This window comes from Zea mays, chromosome 9, assembly GCF_902167145.1.
Source record: "Zea mays cultivar B73 chromosome 9, Zm-B73-REFERENCE-NAM-5.0, whole genome shotgun sequence".
NCBI classification, from domain to species: domain Eukaryota; kingdom Viridiplantae; phylum Streptophyta; class Magnoliopsida; order Poales; family Poaceae; genus Zea; species Zea mays.
The window spans coordinates 151,891,601-151,912,521 of record NC_050104.1 but is presented as its reverse complement, the minus strand read 5'-3'; the positions used below and the strand labels follow the sequence as shown (position 1 = coordinate 151,912,521).

Here is a 20,921-nt window from a genome sequence, read left to right as displayed (position 1 = left end):
TAAATCACTTGTTGGTCAAATGTGTGTTTGCCAAGAAGTTCTGGTTTGATTTTCTTAGGACAGTGTGGATGCAGGAGCTGTGTCCCACTCACGAGGATTCCTTCGAGTCATGGTGGAGGACTAGCAGCTCTCGGACAACTGATCAAATGAGGAAGGGCTTCAATTCTTTAGTAATGCTAGGTGCTTGGACCATATGGAAACATAAAAATAGATTTGTCTTTGATGAATGTAATCCTAGGTTGGTCACAACCCTTAGGGTGGCTAAGGAAGAGGCAATGCTTTGGTCCTTGACTGGAGCCAAGGCCCTGTCTTTCTTCCAGGTAGAAGAGTTGCTGGCTTAAAACAGCTCCGTTGGTCATGTTTTTCTGTGTTAGCCGGTGATCATTAGTTAGTTTCTATTGTGGGTGTGTGGTGTAATGGGGTTCTCGCCCCCCTTTCTTCTCTTATTAATTCAAAGATGCGCAACTCTCTTGCGTATTCCAGAACAAAATAGCTACATGTGATTGACCGACTGTCCACACCCTTTTGTGTGCCCACTCAAACCTCAAATGCCAACTTTAGTTGATTCACTTTTCCTAGTAAGAAATATCTATAGTGTTTTCATGGATAACATTGATATAAGAAATATATTGAAGTTGTTTGTGGTTCTTTTTTGCATTGCTTACATTTGTTTATGTTATGGTCACACGTAGTATGTGCAACATAAGAAAAAAAAGGATTGTGGTGTTCCTGTTTCAGTATTCTAAAATCAATTAACATTTTCGACCAATCCTTGTCAATTGGTTTTCAAACTTTGTGTGTCTTTCCTTTTGGATACATATTGTATACTTGCCACTATACTAATAATAGTAATGTTAAGAAGACCATTGTATACATGTTTATCAATGTTTTAAAACATCAATTTGACAATCTATGATGAAATCCTTTTAGAATGTAAATCTTGCTAAAGTAGTTTTAAGGCTTGGTGGTGGGAACATGGTGGTGAATGCAATTCTGCGTGAACTTGTATTGTTAAAGGTATGTACAATAGACTTGATCTAATGAGCATGATTAATAGGACGGTTTTGCGGCATATTGTTTGTTTGATGCGTCACAATGCCCGATCTTCACGACGTAGGATCAATCTTCAGATAACTAGCTTCGAAGAAGCCAAGATAACTAGCTGCAAGCAGTGATAACTAGTGCAACCTGACAAATAAAACTCGAAGCCAACCACCGTCTTTAACCGGCAGCCTGAATCGAGGATTCGCCCAACCACACTCTCAAAGAACCAACCAACACAGCCTACAATCAATCGATGAGACCTCGAAGGGAGTAGGAGCACCAATTGGGAGCGGATGAAGCCGCCGCTTCTGCAATCCCGCGAAGGAATTCACAAGAGCAAAGGGGTAGAGATCACTCTCAATATTTGTTAGCACACAACTGAACAAAAGGGTTCTGTTTTAGATTATCATAAGCTGCCTTACATCATAGACATAGGGGGGTATTTATACTAGTAACAACCAGCCTTAGCGAGGTATAAACACGAAACAAAAGTATTTTCACGTGCTAATGTGAAGGAGCCTCTTCGGGAGATCTGCAGAGCTGATTTCCGTGTGGGTGTTTGACTTCTGCGCAGCCTTCAGTATTTTGACAATAACTTATTCTAGAAATCTTCAAATGATGTGGGGCTGGATGCGTTGGAAAGCTGACTTGATAAGCTTTCTCACCATGTATAGCATGCTTAATGAAACTTCGTAGAATGATGCAGTTTAATACGAAAACTTGGTCATCAAACAGACTGTTGATCTTCTGACCAGTCAGCACTAAAGTAGGTCGGCTGCCTTTCTGGTAGATTTGATTAAGTCGGCCTTAGAAGCATTGGAAACTAGACTTCAAGAGCTTTCCAAAAAGTACTTATGGGCCCTCATAGCTTTTGGGAATCAAAAGATATGACTGTTTCTTCTGGACGTTTTTGTAGCGCTAGACTGATTCGGACATAGCTCTTCTTGCTGATTCGCCTTTGATATGTTTTATCCTTCCTCTTTGGTGAACCTAAGTAATATCAACATACACGACTTAGGTAGCATAAAGTTCTCATTAGTGTTTAATTGAAATTCATAAAGTAGCGCGTGCACCTCTTGCTGTAGCTTCTTAGCTCGGCTACGTGTAATTGGTCCATCAAAGACTTGGGTTGGTGATGATGTTGGTTGTACTTGAGTTGATGTAGTATGCCTTAGGGGTTGTAACGTGTTGCTTAATGGCGTGGTCGTATCATCCTCCTCCCCTTAAAAAGAAGTTGTCCTCAACTCTGAAGTGTTTTCACTTGTGTATGGTAAGAGGTCAGCAACATTGAATGTGTTGCTCACGCCATAGCTTGGTGGAAGATCTATCTTGTATGCATTATCATTGATCTTGGCAAGAACACGAACTGGACCATTCCCTCGTGGCATCAATTTGGATTTGCGCTGCTCAGGAAAACGCTCCTTGCGCAAGTGAATCCAAACCAAGTCCCCCGGTTCAAATAACACTTTCTTCCTATGCTTGTTCATGCTTGTAGCCTTGCGCACTGCTTTGAGCTCAATTGCTTCCTTAGTCTTCTCATGTATCTTTTTTATGTATGCATCACGCTTAGAAGCTTCCATATTAGTTCTTTCCTGCAATGGAAGGGGCAACAAATCTATCGGAGCAATAGGTTTGAACTCATATACAATTTCGAAGGGGCATAAATTAGTTGTAGAATGTGCTGCCCTGTTATAAGCAAACTTCACGTTTGGCAAACATTCCTCCCAATCCTTCAAGTTCTTCTTTACCATTGTTCGCAGCAGCATTGACAATGTACGATTCACCACTTCAGTTTGTCCATCAGTTTGGGGGTGGCATGTTGTGGAGAACAAAAGTTTAGTCCCAAGCTTTGCCCACAATGTTTTCCCAAAATAGCTCACAAACTTCACATCACGGTCAGATACGATGGTCTTGGGCACTCCATGTAGCCTCAAGATTTATCTGAAAAACAAATTGGCAACATGTGAAGCATCGTCGCTCTTGTTGCATGGGATAAAATGAGCCATTTTTGAAAATCTATCAACCACAACAAAAATAGAATCTCTCTTTTTTCGTGTCATTGGCAGTCCTAAAACAAAATCCATGCTTATGTCTTCCCAAGGAATTTTAGGAGCGGGTAAAGGAGTATATAAACCATGAGGGTTCAATTTTGACTTAGCTTTGTGACAGGTGACACAACGCTCCACAAATCTGATGACGTCTCTCCTCATCTTGGGCCAATATAAATGATCACTAAGCATTTCATAAGTCTTCTTTTGTCCAAAATGACCTGTTAGACCTCCTCCATGTGACTCCTGCAATAAAAGCAATCTAACCGAAGAATTTGGTACACAAAGTTTGTTAGCTCTAAACAAAAATCCATCATGTATATGATATTTTCCCAACCTTTTCCATCTTTACAATGATTGTATGGTTCTGAAAATTCAGGATCATCATTATATATTTCTTTCAAATTTTCAAGACCCAAAACTTTTACCTCTAGTTGATTTAACAACACATTCCTTCGAGACAAGGCATCAGCGACCACATTGTCCTTACCTTTCTTATATTTCACAATGTATGGAAACGTTTCGATAAACTCAACCCATTTGGCATGGCGACATTTCAGTTTGGCTTGCCCTTTCAAATACTTCAAAGCTTCATGATCAGAATGAATAACAAACTTTTTTGGCTATAAGTAGTGCTGCCATGTTTCAAGCGCTCGGACCAAAGCATACAATTCTTTGTCATACACAGAATAATTTAATTGAGCACCTCCCAATTTTTCACTAAAATATGCTATAGGTTTTCCTTGTTGCATTAAAACTCCTCCTATCCCAATCCCACTAGCATCACATTCTACTTCAAAAGTTTTAGTGAAATCAGGAAGAATAAGTACAGGTGCTTCAGTCAAACGTTTCTTCAATTCTTGAAAAGCATCTTCTTGTGAGTTTCCCCATTTAAATTCAACACCTTTCTTTGTCAATTCATTTAAAGGGGAAGCGATGGTACTGAAATCTCGCACAAATCTTCTATAAAAACCAGCAAGACCATGAAAACTTCTTACTTGACTTACATTCGTTGGAGCTGGCCAATCCTTGATGGCTTTCACCTTGGATTCATCCACCTCTATTCCTTTTGCTGAAACAACAAAGCCAAGAAACACAACATGGTCTGTGCAAAAACTGCACTTCTCAAGATTAGCAAATAATTTCTCCTTTCTAAGCTCATCTAAAACTTGTCGAATGTGTTTTACATGTTCATCAAAAGACTTGTTGTAAATTAGAATCTCATCGAAGTAGACAACAACAAATTTTCTAATGAAAGTTCTTAAGACATGGTTCATTAATCTCATAAAAGTACTAGGAGCATTAGTCAACCCAAAGGGCATCACTAACCATTCATACAACCCAAATTTTGTTTTAAATGCAGTCTTCCATTCATCTCCAGTTTTCATTCTTATTTGATGGTATCCACTTCTCAAATCAATTTTAGTAAAAATTGTGGAACCACTTAATTCATCAAGCATATCATCTAGCCGTGGAATAGGATGACGATAGCGAACGGTAATGTTATTTATAGCTCTACAATCAACACACATCCTCCAAGATCCATCTTTCTTAGGTACTAAAATCACAGGAACAACACAAGGGCTTAAGCTTTCACGAACAAAACCTTTATCAAGAAGTTCTTGCACTTGCCTTTGTATTTCCTTAGTTTCTTCAGGATTGGTTCGATATGGTGGACGGTTAGGAAGTGCAGCCCCTGGAATAAGATCGATTTGATGCTCAATCCCTCGAATTGGAGGTAGTCCAGCCGGTGTTTCTTGTGGAAACACGTCTTCAAAGTCCTGCAAAAGATCAGCCACAATACTAGGAAGAGATGTTATGTCGTTAGGAGAAATCAAAACATCTTTGTGCACAAGTACAAAGAGTACTTGATATGGGTTGTTCCTCACTTCTCTCAGCTCAGATTTTGTGGCTAGCATAACTAGATGTTCTCCCTCTTCCTTCCTTTTATCTCTTGAATTTGGCTTGTAGCACTCGCTCACCGAATTGTGGATGGCACTCAATTTCTTTTGCTCTTCTCCTCCTCTACTTGCTGCACTAATTTCAGTTTTCTTTTGTAAATGTTCAGCCATGATTTGTTGAGGGGTCATAGGCTTGAGTACAAACTTTCTCCCTTTCAGATCTAGCGTGTATTGATTTGTTCTTCCACAATGTTGAGAATATCGGTCATATTGCCAAGGTCTTCCTAGCAGCATGTGACACACAGACATGGGTGCAACATCGCACTCCACTGTGTCAACATACTCTCCAATCTTGAACGGAACTTTCACCTTATAACCAATCTTGATATTTCCCGATTCATTCAACCATTGGACATGATATGGATGAGGGTGTCGCTGCAACTTCAAACCAAGCTTTTCAACCATCTCACGACTTGCAAGATTATGGCAGCTCCCTCCATCAATGATCACATTTACTACTTTGTCTTGCACTTTGGCTCGCGTTTGAAAAAGATTACGTCGTTGTCCAATTTCAGCTTCTTTCATTTGAACACTCAAGATTTGTGTAACCACAAGAGTAGTACCATGCTCAAATTCACATTCCATATGTTCTTCAGATTTATCAATGTCATCTTCATTTCCTGCTTCAGCTTCCCCTTCACTAGCTGATGTATATTCTCCATCATCAGTCACAAGGATCACACGATTATTTGGACACTCCTTTATGACATGACCACGACCTCAACACTTGAAGCACTGAATACCACTACTCTTGGCTGTTGAACGCACTGATGTTGAAGTGGATGCTGCTGGTTTATAACTCGTGTTTGGAGCAGCACCGTTCTTTCCACTAGAATTGCCTTGAATATTGGATCGCAAGCCTCCAGTTGAACCTTTTGTCGCTGAGGATGCAGCAGTAAACCTTGAGATCGATTTGCTTCCTCCAGTCATGGTTCGTGCACCATATGACAAGGGCTTGCTGCTCTTAGCATCTTGTTGCAGCTGGCGTTCAGCCTTGGTGGCTTGATGTACCAAATCAATAAGACTTTGGTACGACTGAAACTCAACAATACGCTGAATGTTGCGGTGTAACCCAGCCATGAAACGTGCAATGGTTTGCTCTTCGTCTTCATACACATTGGCTCTAATCATGGCCTTCTCCATCTCCTTATAATATTCCTCAACAGAGAAACTTCCTTGCCTCAGATTCTGCAATTTATCAAAAAGATCACGCCGATAATGCTTCGGCACAAAATGAATTCTCATTTCTCGCTTCATCTCTTGCCAAGTAATAATAGGGTCCTCTCCATCTTCTTCACGATCACGAAGAAGTTGCTCCCACCAATTCAGGGCATATCCTTCAAACTCAAGAGATGCAATTGCAAGTTTCTTCTCCTCTGAATAATTATGTAGGCGGAAGATTTTCTCCACCTTCAATTCCCATGTGAAATAATCTTTAGGATCAGATCTACCATCAAATTTTGGCATGGTAAACTTAAGTTTCCCAAATATCTCTTCTTGGTTGACGCCTCTATGATGACGACGACCATAGTGATGTTGGGACTGATCATCATCATTCCCAAATTCAGATTCCTCATTGTCATCATTTCTTCGATTCCGGCCTCTTCCTCTACCACGTGCAGCACCTTGATTTCTCCTCCCATGTTCACTTGCCCTTCTAGAATAATTTCCTTCACCTTCTTCCCCATCTTCATCATGGTTTCTTACACCGTCAGGGAGTCGACGATGACCTCTGATTTCAGCCATAAGTGTCTGAAGATCTTGTGCCAACAGATCTTGCTTGGCTTCTATGCTTTGTTTGAGCTCATTGAATTGTATCATTGTGACACATTCTTCAATCTCAATGTTGGGATCCATCTTCCCGCGAAATTAGTGGCAACAAGGCAACAAATATAGGTGGAATATGAAGCTATATAGAATCTCACAACCTAACCACTCTTACCAACCAAGGCTCTTATGAGTTCCCTGCGGGTTGCAAGAAAATGTGTGGTGTTAACAAGAAAGTGGTGGTTAAGCGAATACAAGACCAGAGTACCGATTACGATGGCTTATATGTGGAGCTTGGTGGGGAATAATTAACAAGGGATGCAATCTGAATCCTAGTTGTTGTAAAGTTAAATAACCATCCAACTAGAAGTTTCCTGCTTAGTGCTGACCACAAGATACGAGTGATGTAAATAGATCAAACACACGCGCAAGAAATTTCAGATTTGATGCAGACAAGGAGTATGATTGGAATGCAAGTGTTGCAATCAGATCCAACCAAAATTTTGCACCAAATGACAATAGCAAACTGGTTGAACAACTTGATAAAACTTTCAGCACTTGTGCACATAAACAAATTGATTGTTCTACTTTTCTTTCACAATCTTGTTCAACACTTTGTGGCACTTTTTTATACTCTTTTTTTATAGAACTAAACACAGAGATCTGATATGATATTGCACACTTTATAATAATTAACAAAGAACTCAACCAGTAGCTATAACTTAAATAGGATCAAAGTTAACGCGAAGGAAATGATGAGGGTTTTTTTTTCAGAATTTTCTTTTTGTGGATATTTTCAGATATATATAAGAGGCTCAAAGGAAACACAAAGGATAGAGTGACCAACAACTAAACAAAGATTCTAAGGACTGAAACTTAACAAAACTGACTGGAACAACAGATTGAAACAAAGAGCTATGGCAAAAATATTTTATGGCTTTTTAGTGGATAGGACGAACACAAAATATATGTAGCTAAGGGTAAAGAATCCTACCGTGGCAACTGAGGCTTTGATACCAGATGATGCGTCACGATGTCTGATCTTCACGACGTAGGATCAATCTTCAGATAACTAGCTTCAAAGAAGCCAAGATAACTTGCTGCAAGCAGCGATAACTAGTGCAACCTGACAAATAAAACTCGAAGCCAACCACCGTCTTTAACCGGTAGCCTGAATCGAGGATTCGCCCAACCACACTCTCAAAGAACCAACCAACACAGCCTACAATCAATCGAGGAGACCTCGAAGGGAGTAGGAGCACCAATTGGGAGCGGATGAAGCCGCCGCTTCTGCAATCACACGAAGGAATTCATAAGAGCAAAGGGGTAGAGATCACTCTCAATATTTGTTAGCACACAGCTGAACAAAAGGGTTCGGTTTTAGATTATCATAAGCTGCCTTACATCATAGACATGTTAGAAATATAGGCATTTTCCGTATTATTTTAATTCCATAAATTAACATTATGATGATGACATATAACAAATAATTAAACATAGAAATCGTGGTCTTAAATTGATCCATACCAATATGAATCAAGAGAACATAGAGCATGTGAATCATATAAATATAATAAGTGTATAAACATGGTTCATGAATTATTACGGAACAACTAAAAATAAGTAGATAGCAATATAAACAGCATGACTATAAAACTAAAACAAACAGATATAACATATTATAAAATGACAGAACAGAAGAGATAAATACATGACTACATATAAAACAGCAGAGGTGAATATATGAAACATATGTAATTTGTAGAACGCAAAACAGTAAGGAAATAAACTGATCATACCCTCCCATACGCTCTGATGATCCAGATCCTTGTCCAGCTTCCCTTGTCATGTCACTAGGAAGAAGATGTTTTGGGCAGTCGCGTAGACGCTCCCCAAAAACCTAATTGCCGATCCCTCGTACAAGGTCTCGAACGACAAGGGTCCGGAGGCACCTGCCCTCTCGCTTCTCTGTGCGCGCATAGTCACGAGATGGAAATACCCTCACTCGGCGGCTGGACTGTGATTCTGAAAGTGTTTTCTCGCGTGTTCCGAGTGACAGGGGTGCTCCTCTATTTAACCTCTCGCAGAGGGAAGCTGAAGGAGAAAGGTCTCGCCGAGTCAGGCCAAGAGTCGGTCAGCTCTCGCCGAGTCATGCCATGAGTCGGCCAACTCTTGCCGAGTCACGCCATGAGTCGGTCAGCTGAAGGAGAAGGGTCACTCGGCTGACGAAGAGACATGCAACTGAAAGGTTAACGCGGTTAGTGAGTGCTAAAAATTAACACAACCACACCACGCCCGCTCGCCTGCCTGCCTGCCTGCCTGCCTGCCTGCCTGCCTGCCTCACCACGCCACGCCACGCCACGCCCGGCCCGGCCGGCGGCGGCGGCGGCAGCGCGCGCGCGCGTGTGGCACACCCTTGTCCATTTCTTGACTTCTCAAGTTAAGTGGAATAAATCCCACCATATAAGTCAAGCCAAAAGACCCTTGGACTTCCAATGTGGTACTATTGGTATTCTCCACCATTACACACCATAGAGTTTATTCAATAAATGGGCCAAGCCCATAAAAGATCCAACAAGACATAGGGGGGTATTTATACTAGTAACAACCAGCCTTAGCGAGGTATAAACACGAAACAAAAGTATTTTCACGTGCTAATGTGAAGGAGCCTCTTCGGGAGATCTGCAGAGCTGATTTCCGTGTGGATGTTTGACTTCTGCACAGCCTTCAGTATTTTGACAATAACTTCTTCTAGGAATCTTCAAATGACGTGGGGCTAGATGCGTTGGAAAGCTGACATGATAAGCTTTCTCACCATGTATAGCATGCTTAATGAAACTTCGTAGAATGATGCAGTTTAATACGAAAACTTGGTCATCAAACAGACTGTTGACCTTCTAACCAGTCAGCACTAAAGTAGGTCGGCTGCCTTTCTGGTAGATTTGATTAAGTCGGCCTTAGAAGCATTGGAAACTAGACTTCAAGAGCTTTCCAAAAAGTACTTATGGGCCCTCATAGCTTTTGGGAATCAAAAGATATGACTGTTTCTTCTGGACGTTTTTGTAGCGCTGGACTGACTCGGACATAGCTCTTCTTGCTGATTCGCCTTTGATATGTTTTGTCCTTCCTCTTTGGTGAACCTAAGTAATATCAACATACACGACTTAGGTAGCATAAAGTTCTAATTAGTGTTTAATTGAAATTCATAAAGTAGCGCGTGCACCTCTTGCTGTAGCTTCTTAGCTCGGCTACGTGTAATTGGTCCATCAAAGACTTGGGTTGGTGATGATGTTGGTTGTACTTGAGTTGATGTAGTATGCCTTAGGGGTTGTAATGTGTTGCTTAATGGCGTGGTCGTATCATTGTTTCTCTTCATATTTCAGGAGACAAACTCTCTTCCTCTTCCAAAGATAGAAGGTGATGATCGTGCCCAATCTCGTGCTCTTTTCATAATGTATTCTTATCATTTTGTAAGTTTGCTCTACTTCTACGAAATAGTTATCTTCTTTTATATCTATTTTTCTGTGTTCTTCCTAGCCAGAATCAATATACATTTACCACCTGAACAAATTCTTTACATCAACCAATTTCTTTGTTACTTGGAGTACTGTAGCTACGGGGTGTTTAGCGTATCAGTTTTGTTCCTTTAGGTTAAAAGTCTTTGCAGGAAAGCAACACATAGAAGATCATGAGCAGTTAGGATTTTTAGACTATAATATGTGTTCTGCTCTGCAGTGGATGCTGAGAAAATGGATACTATTCCATGGAAAAGATGAAGCTCTAAGATTGATTAGTTGGAATAACAGTGATCCCCATTTGTCTAATGTTTTAGCCAATGTTATTATGTACGGCAATGCCTCTGTGCCTTGTTGGATGATTTTATATACTTTTCTTCATAGGGTGAACACATCAAAAGGATATACAAGGTCTGACCTTGTAAAACAATTGGAAAGTTTACATGTGCTTTCATTTTTCTTATTGCATTTGTTCTATTGATTATGAGATTAAATATAATTTATCAGGGCCAAGAAATAACTGATTGAGCATATCATGTACTTCTTGCCCTTCATGGATGGCATTTGCCTAAACATTTTAGTTCACGTGGGAGAAGATCAATATTGAAATATAACTAGTAAGTCTACCTATTTTAGCATATCCATGTTAGTGCCAGTTCTATGACAATTTTGCAAGTTAATCAATGGATGATTTTTTTGTAAGTTCATTATGAAAAGTCAATTATGGATGATTTTGTCCGCATTCGGGACGAGATGCTGGTAAGGAAGTTGAATAGATCGGACTTTCTGCTTTTTGTAGGCACCTTCCATGCGTTGTTTGTTACAACTATGTTGGATTGAAAACCCTATCCCTAATTGGGTGGGTTGTTGTATTAATGTAATATAAGAGTACATTGGTTGGGCCTAGACCCATTATAGGATACACATACACACACATATCTAATACCCCCACAATCGTAACTCTAGCCACTGTAGATATTGGGAATGGACCAAAACTCCAAGAACACCGTTGAAGAGAGGCTATTGGTGAAGATGCCAGTGAATTGGGATGTGGTCAGGACGCGGAGCACGCGGATATCGCCGACATCAACACGCTCACAGACGAAGTGGAGGTCTATCTCCATGCACTTCGTGCACTGGTGCTGCACGGGATTGGTGGAGAGGTAGATCGCGCTGATGTTGTCTCAGTAGACTGGGCTGACACATGTGAGACGGGTGTGAAGCTTCTGAAGCAGCTGTCGGAGCTAGGATGCCTCGGTCACGCCATTGGCCACAACGCGTTGACCGTTTTTTCACGTGTCAAATGATATGATTAGGAGCAGAAAATCAGATAATACAAAATAATAATCGACTGTTTTATTCATTGAAGTTCTGGTTAATGAATTGAATGGCTGGTTAATGGAAGGATAGAGGATGTAGGATTATGATCAAGGTTGAAAGAGACGATGTCGGCCAAGATAGAAGCCTAGTGACGACTGACGAGATCCACTTCTATCCAAACTTTTGAACAAGCGTTCCACCTAATATTTCACTCGATATAAGATTTACAAATTCAAGAATATGCAGATGTATGGGATATACTTCGTAGATGGTATGATAATTACCTATACACAATTAATTATCATAAGTTTTCTCAAATTTATTGTCTTCAACACTGCTAAAAATATTTTGAACCTTTCATTATAATATCTTTTTACATCAGTTTTTTAAATGTGGTTGGCAATGTTACTACCGATGAACATGTAGCAGCAAACTTAGAAGACACCACGACATCAACCATTTTTCAGCAGCGGTAGCTTATTTATCTAAATAAAATAAAAAGAATTGTTACATAATTAAACTTAGTATATTATAGTAAACACAACGATATATACAACTATTTATAAAAATCTAATGAGACAATTGTTACATAACTTAACAAAGACGTATCGTTCACATATAAACCTATATAATCTACTATACTACAACAAATGAAAGGATATAACTTAAATGAGTTTATGATACATGAACATTGGAATTGTGTAGAAACATCTTCTGTCGGTAAATAGGTGAAACACATCATCTTCATAGTTATTTTATACTAATTTATCTAGTAGATCGTTGTTTTAATAGCTTTCCACTGCGTTTTGGCTCTTTTTTAAACACTGTTGTAGTGCTTCTAAACTTGTTTTGGTTTTGGCTGACATCTTATCAGTAAGGACATTAAACAACAAACAATTATTTGCAAATTTGGGACCAATTTGTTCATATCAAGCAATATCCTTGTCATATTGACTTGCACATCTAGTTCAATTTCTGAAAAGTTTTCATGTAACTCGTCAACCATATGTTGTCTTTTAGGAGAAAACTGTAGAGAAATCCCCTACAGTTCTGAAAAGTTTACATGTCACTTAATTCAAAGTTCAAACCACTTTATTTTAGGAGAAAACTGTAGAGAAATCCCCTACAGTTAGATATGTTGAATAAAAATTGAAAGAAAACCAGTAAGAACTATAAAAAAAGAAAGGGACGAAAATCAAGGAGGAAAGATATCTCTAAGACTCCCTAATTACAACTCTAGTAGCCAGCAAGAAATAAGGGACTTGAGAATCAGACTCAATCTAGTAAGGTGCAGCTTTAGCGTGCCACTGAAGCAAATTTTGCAAGAAGAAAGGAAGGGACTCTCATTTCTAACGATCGCACTCTTCGTTTGCTTCCAGATTTGCCACACTGTGATGGACATAATTTTTTTTTCTCGAACGCGCAGAAGAGTTGTGCCTCATTATAATAAGATAGGAGAAAAGGTCTAAAATAGACCAAAACAGATACAAATATAGAGGCCTCCTTACGGGGGCCACCAACAAGCACATATGAAAGGGCCCATCTACAGTCTAAGCTCTCTAACCACTACCACTAAAGAACCAGCCGGGATGCTGCTAGGTAGGAGAGGCCTTTGGCTCCTGCCATCTCCCACAAGCCTCTTTCCTCCCTCGCTAGTGTAAGAGCTGCTGCTAAGCTGGGTGTCCTTCCTTCAAAAACACATTTTTCGGTGGTTCCAAATTATCCAAGCTCCTAAAATGATGAGAGAGTTGAGGCCCTTCTTGATAAGATTATTCACTGCTTCTGAAGCCTCTTGCCACCAAATCATGAATGATGAAGACCCTAGTTGTGGGGCTAAACTCTGCAACCCAAATTGCCTTAAAAGGAAGAACCATAATTCTCTGGTGAAGACACAAGACACTAGCAAATTATCTATTATCTCAGATTCTTGGTCACACAAGGAGCATCTATTTGGATGATTCAACCCTCTTTTTGCTAATCTATCAGTCGTCCAACATCTGTTCTGAGCTGCAAGCCAAAGGAAGAAACGACACTTTAGAGGTGCCCAAGATTTCCACACCCTTTTGTAATGTTCAAAAGAGCTTCATCCTATGAAACCCCCTCATAAGCAGCTTTTGCCGAATATTTACTATTTGATGCCAAGCTGAAAATATGTTTGTCTTCTATGCCAGGATGGTGCCGAAAACTGGATATTAATTCCCAAAGATGGAGATAGTCTACTAAAGCTCCGACTGATAAAGCTCCTGTGATGTCTGAAATCCATCTCCTATTAGTTAAGGCCTCCTGAATAGTCCTTCTGTCAACAATCCTCTTCAGGATTGATTCAAATAATGTAGAACCAATGTCAGGGATCCTTTTTTCCACGGAGCCACTTATCTATCCAAAACATGGTATTTGATTCATCCCCTATTTCGCTTACCAAGACCGCAACAAAGAGATCTCGAGCCTTGCCTGGAACCTGGATGGGGAGACCTGACCAGGGGCGCCTTGAGTCAGCCTTTTGAAGCCATAGCCATCTCATGCGGAGAGCCCAACATAGCTCTGGAAAACTAGAGATACCAAATCCGTTCCAAAAATGGCTGAAACTCCTGCCTAGTTACTTTGTGCAAGGATAGAGGAATCCCCAAATACTGACACAAATAGGTTGATATCTCATATGGCAGTAGATTCTCCACCTCTAGCAAGTCCTCCTCACAAAATTGAATGGGATATTTATTCCTTCTTCCTTCCCGTGTCGCCGCACCACTTTGATCTCGTCCTCCCCTTACGACAACTGTTGGAGCCGCCCCAACCCCGTCCTCTTTCTCCTCGTGTCGTTGAGGCTAACGCTGGCCCCCTGACACACCCTCTTTCTCCCCGCGCGACGTCGCTTGTGCCCCCCTCCTCGCCTCCATGGTGACACGGAGGTAGATCGCCTCCCACCCTGCCGTCTTATTCCCCGCGTCCTCGTGGGTAGCGTTGTCAACCGCCCTCCGCCAGACCATCATCTTCATCGCGTCGATGCTGCTACCGACGCCCTCAAAAACGTGCTCGTCATCTGCGTGGTGCAGCCGGCTCACATGGCGGCGTGGAGACCGACCTGGTCGGATGTCCTCAACATGCCTCTGTGGATCTCACAGCCTGCTCGGTGACTAGCTCACGTGCGACGAGAAATTGCTTCCACGTCGTTGCTTGGCTCGGTCCCAGCTCCTCAACGCGCGCCCACAGTCTTCTTCCCCCATGCAGTTCTTCCTTCTGGCAAAAGAGTAAAGGCATGGAAACTCCATTTTGAGAATCATGTTATTCCACACATCTTGCAAGATGGCAAAAGAAAGACCATCCCTAGCATTAGGCGAAGCAATAACCTTGAAATGGGCAGATAGCATAAGGATATCCTTCCACCAAAAGGACCCTTTATCGGGAGAGTAGTGAGGAACCCTTCCCGAGATGTAGTGGGTCTTCCAAATTAAGTCCACCCAAGGAGTTTCAATTCTCCCATAAAACTTGTGCAGATGTTTCTTAAGCAATGTTTGACTTTTTTGAGATTAATAACCCAAGACCACTCGTGTCCTTGGGTGAATGACTTTATCCCAAGAGATCAAAGGTTTACGACTTGCGATGGTATCACTGCCCTCCCACAAACAATCCTCTTTTGCCCGATCAATTGAGTTAAAATGTGCTCGTTGCCATCCCTAGAATTCACTAAGGTCAACCTTCTAGTCATTGAAAGTCAACACCTAACATATTCAACATCTTTTCAATTTTTTACAGCAATGGTAGAAAATCCCTATTTTTAGGTTTGGAGTTGGAGATACCCGTAGGAATGCCCAGGTAACTGAAGGGAAAAGAAACCATTGGACAGCCAAAACCCCCCAGCAAGCTGAGCTGTTTTAGTAGCATCCAAGTTAATGGGGGATAAGACAAGATTTTGTATAATTCACCCTAAGTCCAATGGAACTAGTTAAAGAATGAAGAATTCCTAAGACAGAACAAATCTTGTTGCAACACTGTCATAATCAGGAGTGCCATCAGCATATTGGACAAATGAAAACTGTATTCACCAATTATGGTTCAGAAAAAAAGAGATAACTCCACTCTGGGCGGCTTTGTTGATGACGTATTGCAAAAGTTTAGCTGCCAGCACAAAAAGCAGGTGAGAAAGAGGACCCCCTGTCTAACACCCTTTTTACAGAAAACTTTTTCCAAGGGGCCCCATTTAACAGAATTGCAAAGGAGCCAGAATTAAGGATGAGACTGCTCACGTAATTCATTTGACAGGGAAGCTGAGCTGAACAAGCATAGAAATAATTCCTTGGTGTTCCACTGTGTCAAAAGCTTTCTCAAAGTCAAGCTTCAGAACCACAACTTCTTTCTTTAAATGATGACACTAATGCATGCATTCAAACAACCACGCTAGATAGTCTTGGATGGATTTGTTTTTGATGAACTCATATTGATCTCTATGCACAATATGTTGAATAACCGGTTGAAGTCTACCATTAATTTAGTTATCAACTTGATAGATGTGTTCAATAAAGAGATGAGCCTAAAATCAGAGATCTTGATGGGGGTATTGACCTTTGGGTTCAGAGTAATGAATGAATTGTTGATTCCATCAAGAGTAATGTTACCCTCATGAAAGTCACGGGAAAGCTTATAGAAATCATGTTTGATAATATGTCAGCAGGTCTTGATAAAGTTGCCATTAAAGCCATCAGGTCCATGTGCTTTATTAGGCGGCATACATCTGATAACATTATCAATTTCCTCCTTAGAGAATGGTTCAATGAGATGATCCAAATTTTAAGCAATCTAGATAAGGGATGCTAAATAAAAAAGCATGTGAGGGTCATTGGAAACCCCCGTTCTCTGTTTGAAGTCATTAAAGAGAAGAGTTGCTTTTTCATCATGTCCAGCAATAGTACCCTGTTCATTCAAGAGAAGAATAATATTATTGTGCTTATATCTGTTAGTTGCCACTGCATGGAAGAATTTGGTGCATTCATCTGCAAAGAAAATGACTATTCTTAGTTATGAAAAGTAATACAAACCTAAATATTTTAATAGAATAACACAAATTTTAAAAGAAAAAGTGATAAAAAGGTGCGATGTCATACATCAGATATCAACATTTCTTCATCGATGAAATGTTCAATTGATACATCTTCTGTCAAGTTGTCATCTTGATAAAGTATCTCTAATGGTTTGAAAATAAATGTTGGAGAAACCTCTTCTAGCCTCATTTTTCATATCTTGAGCGGGTTAGGTGTGAAAATATATAAAAATAATTAAATTATATGCATTCTGTAGCAAGACAACAAAAAACTACAAGAGCTAAGGTAGAAACTTATATAGAATCCATTATGAAAACACAAATTATTTGTACCAATTTAGAACATAACAACACAAATGAGTAGTTTAGTGACTAACCTGATTTTATTCAACTGTTATTTTAAATTAAGTCTAAGTTTTCATCATGACTTTTGTACAAGTTTCTGTAGTTTTTGTTTTTAAGCCAAGTATTAATTTTTTCACTACAACTCCTGTAGTTCTTCTACAGAATGCATATAATCTAATAGCTTTTATGCAATTTCACACCCAAACCGCTCTAAATATAGAATGTATGAGGCTGGAAGAGATTTCTCCAACATTTATTATCAAGTCATTAGAGATACATTACTAAGATGACAATTTGACATAAGATGTATAAATTGAGCATTTCATATGTTCATGTTTGATGTATGGTCTTATATTTTCTTTTTAACATTTTTTAAAAATATGTGTCATTCTGTTAAAAATATTTAGTTTAGTTTTGTATTTTTTTATATCTAAGAACTGTCATTTTTCTTTGCAGATGAAAAATGGTCTTAATTAAGTGACATGTAATATGTTCTATTATGATTTATAGCTATATATGGTTCCACATGTTATTTATCATGTTGTTAGTGTGATGCTTCCGTTTCCAAACTAAATTTTTTAGTGGCTTGGATTTAATACCAGTTGTCAAGAGTTCTTTGAACGCTATCATGCGTACATGAAAACATATGTTCCCGTTATAGGTCCTGATTCTACATTAAAAACTGTCAGTTCAATAGCCGTACATAATATTGTTTACTATGATTATATCGATGTTTTTTGAAGATTTTTGTTAAAGGTCTTATTGTTTGTGTTAAATAAAACACAAATATGATTGTTTAAGTGATTTCAATAAGAACAACATTTTTTTAAAAATAATTCGTGTGTTAATAGTTGATGTCAAGTTACTGCGGTATTCAACATAATAAGTCATAAACAATTTGAGGAATTTATGCTATTATTATATCGATTGTTAGCAGTATGTTGATTCTCGCTGATCTGCAATGCACATATGATCTCTTAATCTTTGATCTATTGGTAGTTATCATATTGTTGAATTTTTTTCGCTTGGATGATTGAGTATAAAAGGCAACATATGATTGATGAGTTACATGAAGATTTTAATTAGGAAATTAACCGATATGGATAAATAACTCCCAAATTTTGTAAATAATCGTTTGTTATTCGATGTTCTTACTGATGGACTGTCATCTAAAGTCAAAATAAGTTTACAAACAAAAAAAGACAACTGGAACACAATAGAAGTCTATCAAAAATAATGATATAATTAATAAGCAAATTTAAATTAACTGTAAAATGATGGGTTGGAGTTATTTACTGGCAGGAGATATTTCAAAAGTGTATATAATTTTTATGTTTATGTTTTAAAAACTTTATTTAAGTTATATCCCTTCATTGGCTGTATTATAGTGGATTATATTGGTTTATAAAACTAATGATATATCTTTGTTATGTAATAATTGTCTTTTTTTTTTAAAAAAATAGTTGTGTATATCGTTGTGTTTCCTATAATATATTGAGTCATGCAGGGTTACATATGAACAATATGTATTCGATTCAATAACATAACAATTCTTATCTAGTTTTTTTATAATAAGGTACCACTGTCAAAATAAATGGTTGATGTCGTGGTGTTTTCTGAGTTTGATGCTACATGTTTATAGTACAAGTAACGATGTGAACCGTATTTAAGAATAATGACGAAAAAGATTTTCTTATGAAAGGTTTCAAAAATGAATGTGTGTGGATGGAAGTGGGATGGTATGTCATGGCAAGAGGGGACACATCCTTATATAGGCACCTAGGAGCCATGGATGAGTGACACCTCACCATGCATGTGTCACCTTCACCTTACATGTGGGGACACCTCACCATGACACATCAATAGTTCTAGAGAGGTCTAAAAATATCTAGGCTCCATGACTTATCATGATTAGTGTAGGGAGTTCTAGAAGGCTATGTACATCATGGTTATCCATAGTTGTTCCTAGAAAGTTGTCTTGCTTATGATTATGATTAATCATGAATATTATAGAAGCTTCTAGAAACTTGGTTATGCTTATTATATGACAATTGTTTAAGCGAAGTTTTCCTTGCATATTTTCAATGGGCAAGTGATGGCCATGGGGAAAGCTGTCTTAATCGATGCTAAGGTCATAACTTCTATAGTTTAAGAATGACTTCGATGGAGGAAGAGGTCGAAGATCATGGCATGCTCACCTACAGCTCAAATCGATGGTGATGGCTTGTTCTCTGGTTTGAAGAGTAAGACACGCGTTGTTCGGATGTGGGGGTGACAATGAGATGGTGGCTGGACTCTGAGGTTCCGCGGCAAGGGCATCAATATTTATAGGCGGAGGAATGACAGTTTATAATGGAGGGAGTCTTGACCGGCATACTGTGAGTGGTGACGTTACCACAGTGCAGTCGCAACATCCCGAGGTTGGCAGCGTAACTTGGCTCATGGTGGGACATTCATTTAGTTGTGATTGTGACAAGTGATTGGCATGTGCTCAGGCGGGTGCACGAGGTCTTGCTGGAGTTGCTTTCTGTACTAAGGTATCACTTCAAGGTCTGCAACCTGACACTTTAATATAGCAGCTCGGCGTGCACGACAAGGCTGTCTCAGGGCAGAGGGTGTAGGTGGGTGAAAGTAGCCTAGAGGGGGGGTGAATAGGCTACACCTGAAATTTTTCACTAAAAACTTCGAAATAGGTTAAATAAAAGTTGCACTGGTGCAAACCGGTTCAGTTGATTTTATTTACAACTGAACAAGTTTGAACCTGCTCAACTTAGATTAGATAATCTGTTAAACAAATATGAAGTGGTGAAGAATTTTGCTAATGACTTTCCCTACACAAAATCTACTCGAATAGATAATATGAACCAACCAACAAATTTAAAGCGCTTAACAAGAACACACAAGAACACGCAATATAACCCGAGGTTCGGCAACCACCACAAAGGTGTCCTACTCCTCGTTGAGGAGCCCACAAAGGGCCGGATCTTTTCCAACCCTAATCCTTCACAAGCCGACCACAGAGGTCAAGGCAATCTCTTCTCAAATAAGCTCAAAGAGCGGGTGATACAAACTTCTTAGGGTCGTCCACAAATTTGGAGACTCCCAAGCAACCTCTAACCGTCAAGGAACACAAGGTTCCAAGAGTAACAAATCCGCACAAGGTTAAGTTTGCAACAAGCTCAAGAACAAAGAGAATAGGAGAATCGAGATGAAATTAACAGCGTGTTAGATCGAGTTCACCTCACACCAAGGATCCTTCAAACGATTGAAGGAGATGCGATTGCGGGTGTGAGAGGTGAAATGAATGCACTTGTTGAGAGTTTGGTCAGCCAAGATTTCGTGGGAGAGGCAGAAGTAAATAAGAGAGAGAGTGTGAAGGGGTATATAAAGGATCCCCAAAAGCTGGCAGCCGTTGGGAGAAAAGAGGTAAAAACCGGTTGAGCCGATTTTCAGACCGGTTGAACCAGTTTCCACCAGGAAGATCCCGGTTCACAAACCTACTCAGCCGGAGACTCGACCGGATCCAAAACCGGTTGAGCCGAGAAAAATTCCGGTTGAACCGGTTTCCCAGAAATATCTGCAACGACTTTTCTGACAGCTCTGACTGTCAGACAGGTCAGAGCAGGGATGGCAGAGGAACAGTCCCGAAACTGGTCGAACCGGTTTCCAGGGCTGCAAAACAACTTTTGAATATTTTGAATAGAACAAAGGTGGAACTCTTGTGGGAAGTAAAAATGGTTTTTCTCAAGGGCATTCATGATCTGGAAAAATGTTCTCGAAGATGATTTCAAAGGATTTTGAACTTAGCTCATTGCATAACTTACTTAACCATTGCGGATCCCTCTTAATTGCACGCGATTCCTATAACTCAAGAATTATAAAATGAGCA

General features: G+C 39.6%; 1 pseudogene; it reads left to right on the top strand.

Annotated features, from left to right (window-relative positions):
• LOC103640401 (tRNA (guanine(10)-N2)-methyltransferase homolog) overlaps positions 1 to 11,642 on the top strand; it is a 75,124-nt pseudogene extending 63,482 nt beyond the window's left edge.
• Positions 11,643 to 20,921: the final 9,279 nt, after the last annotated feature.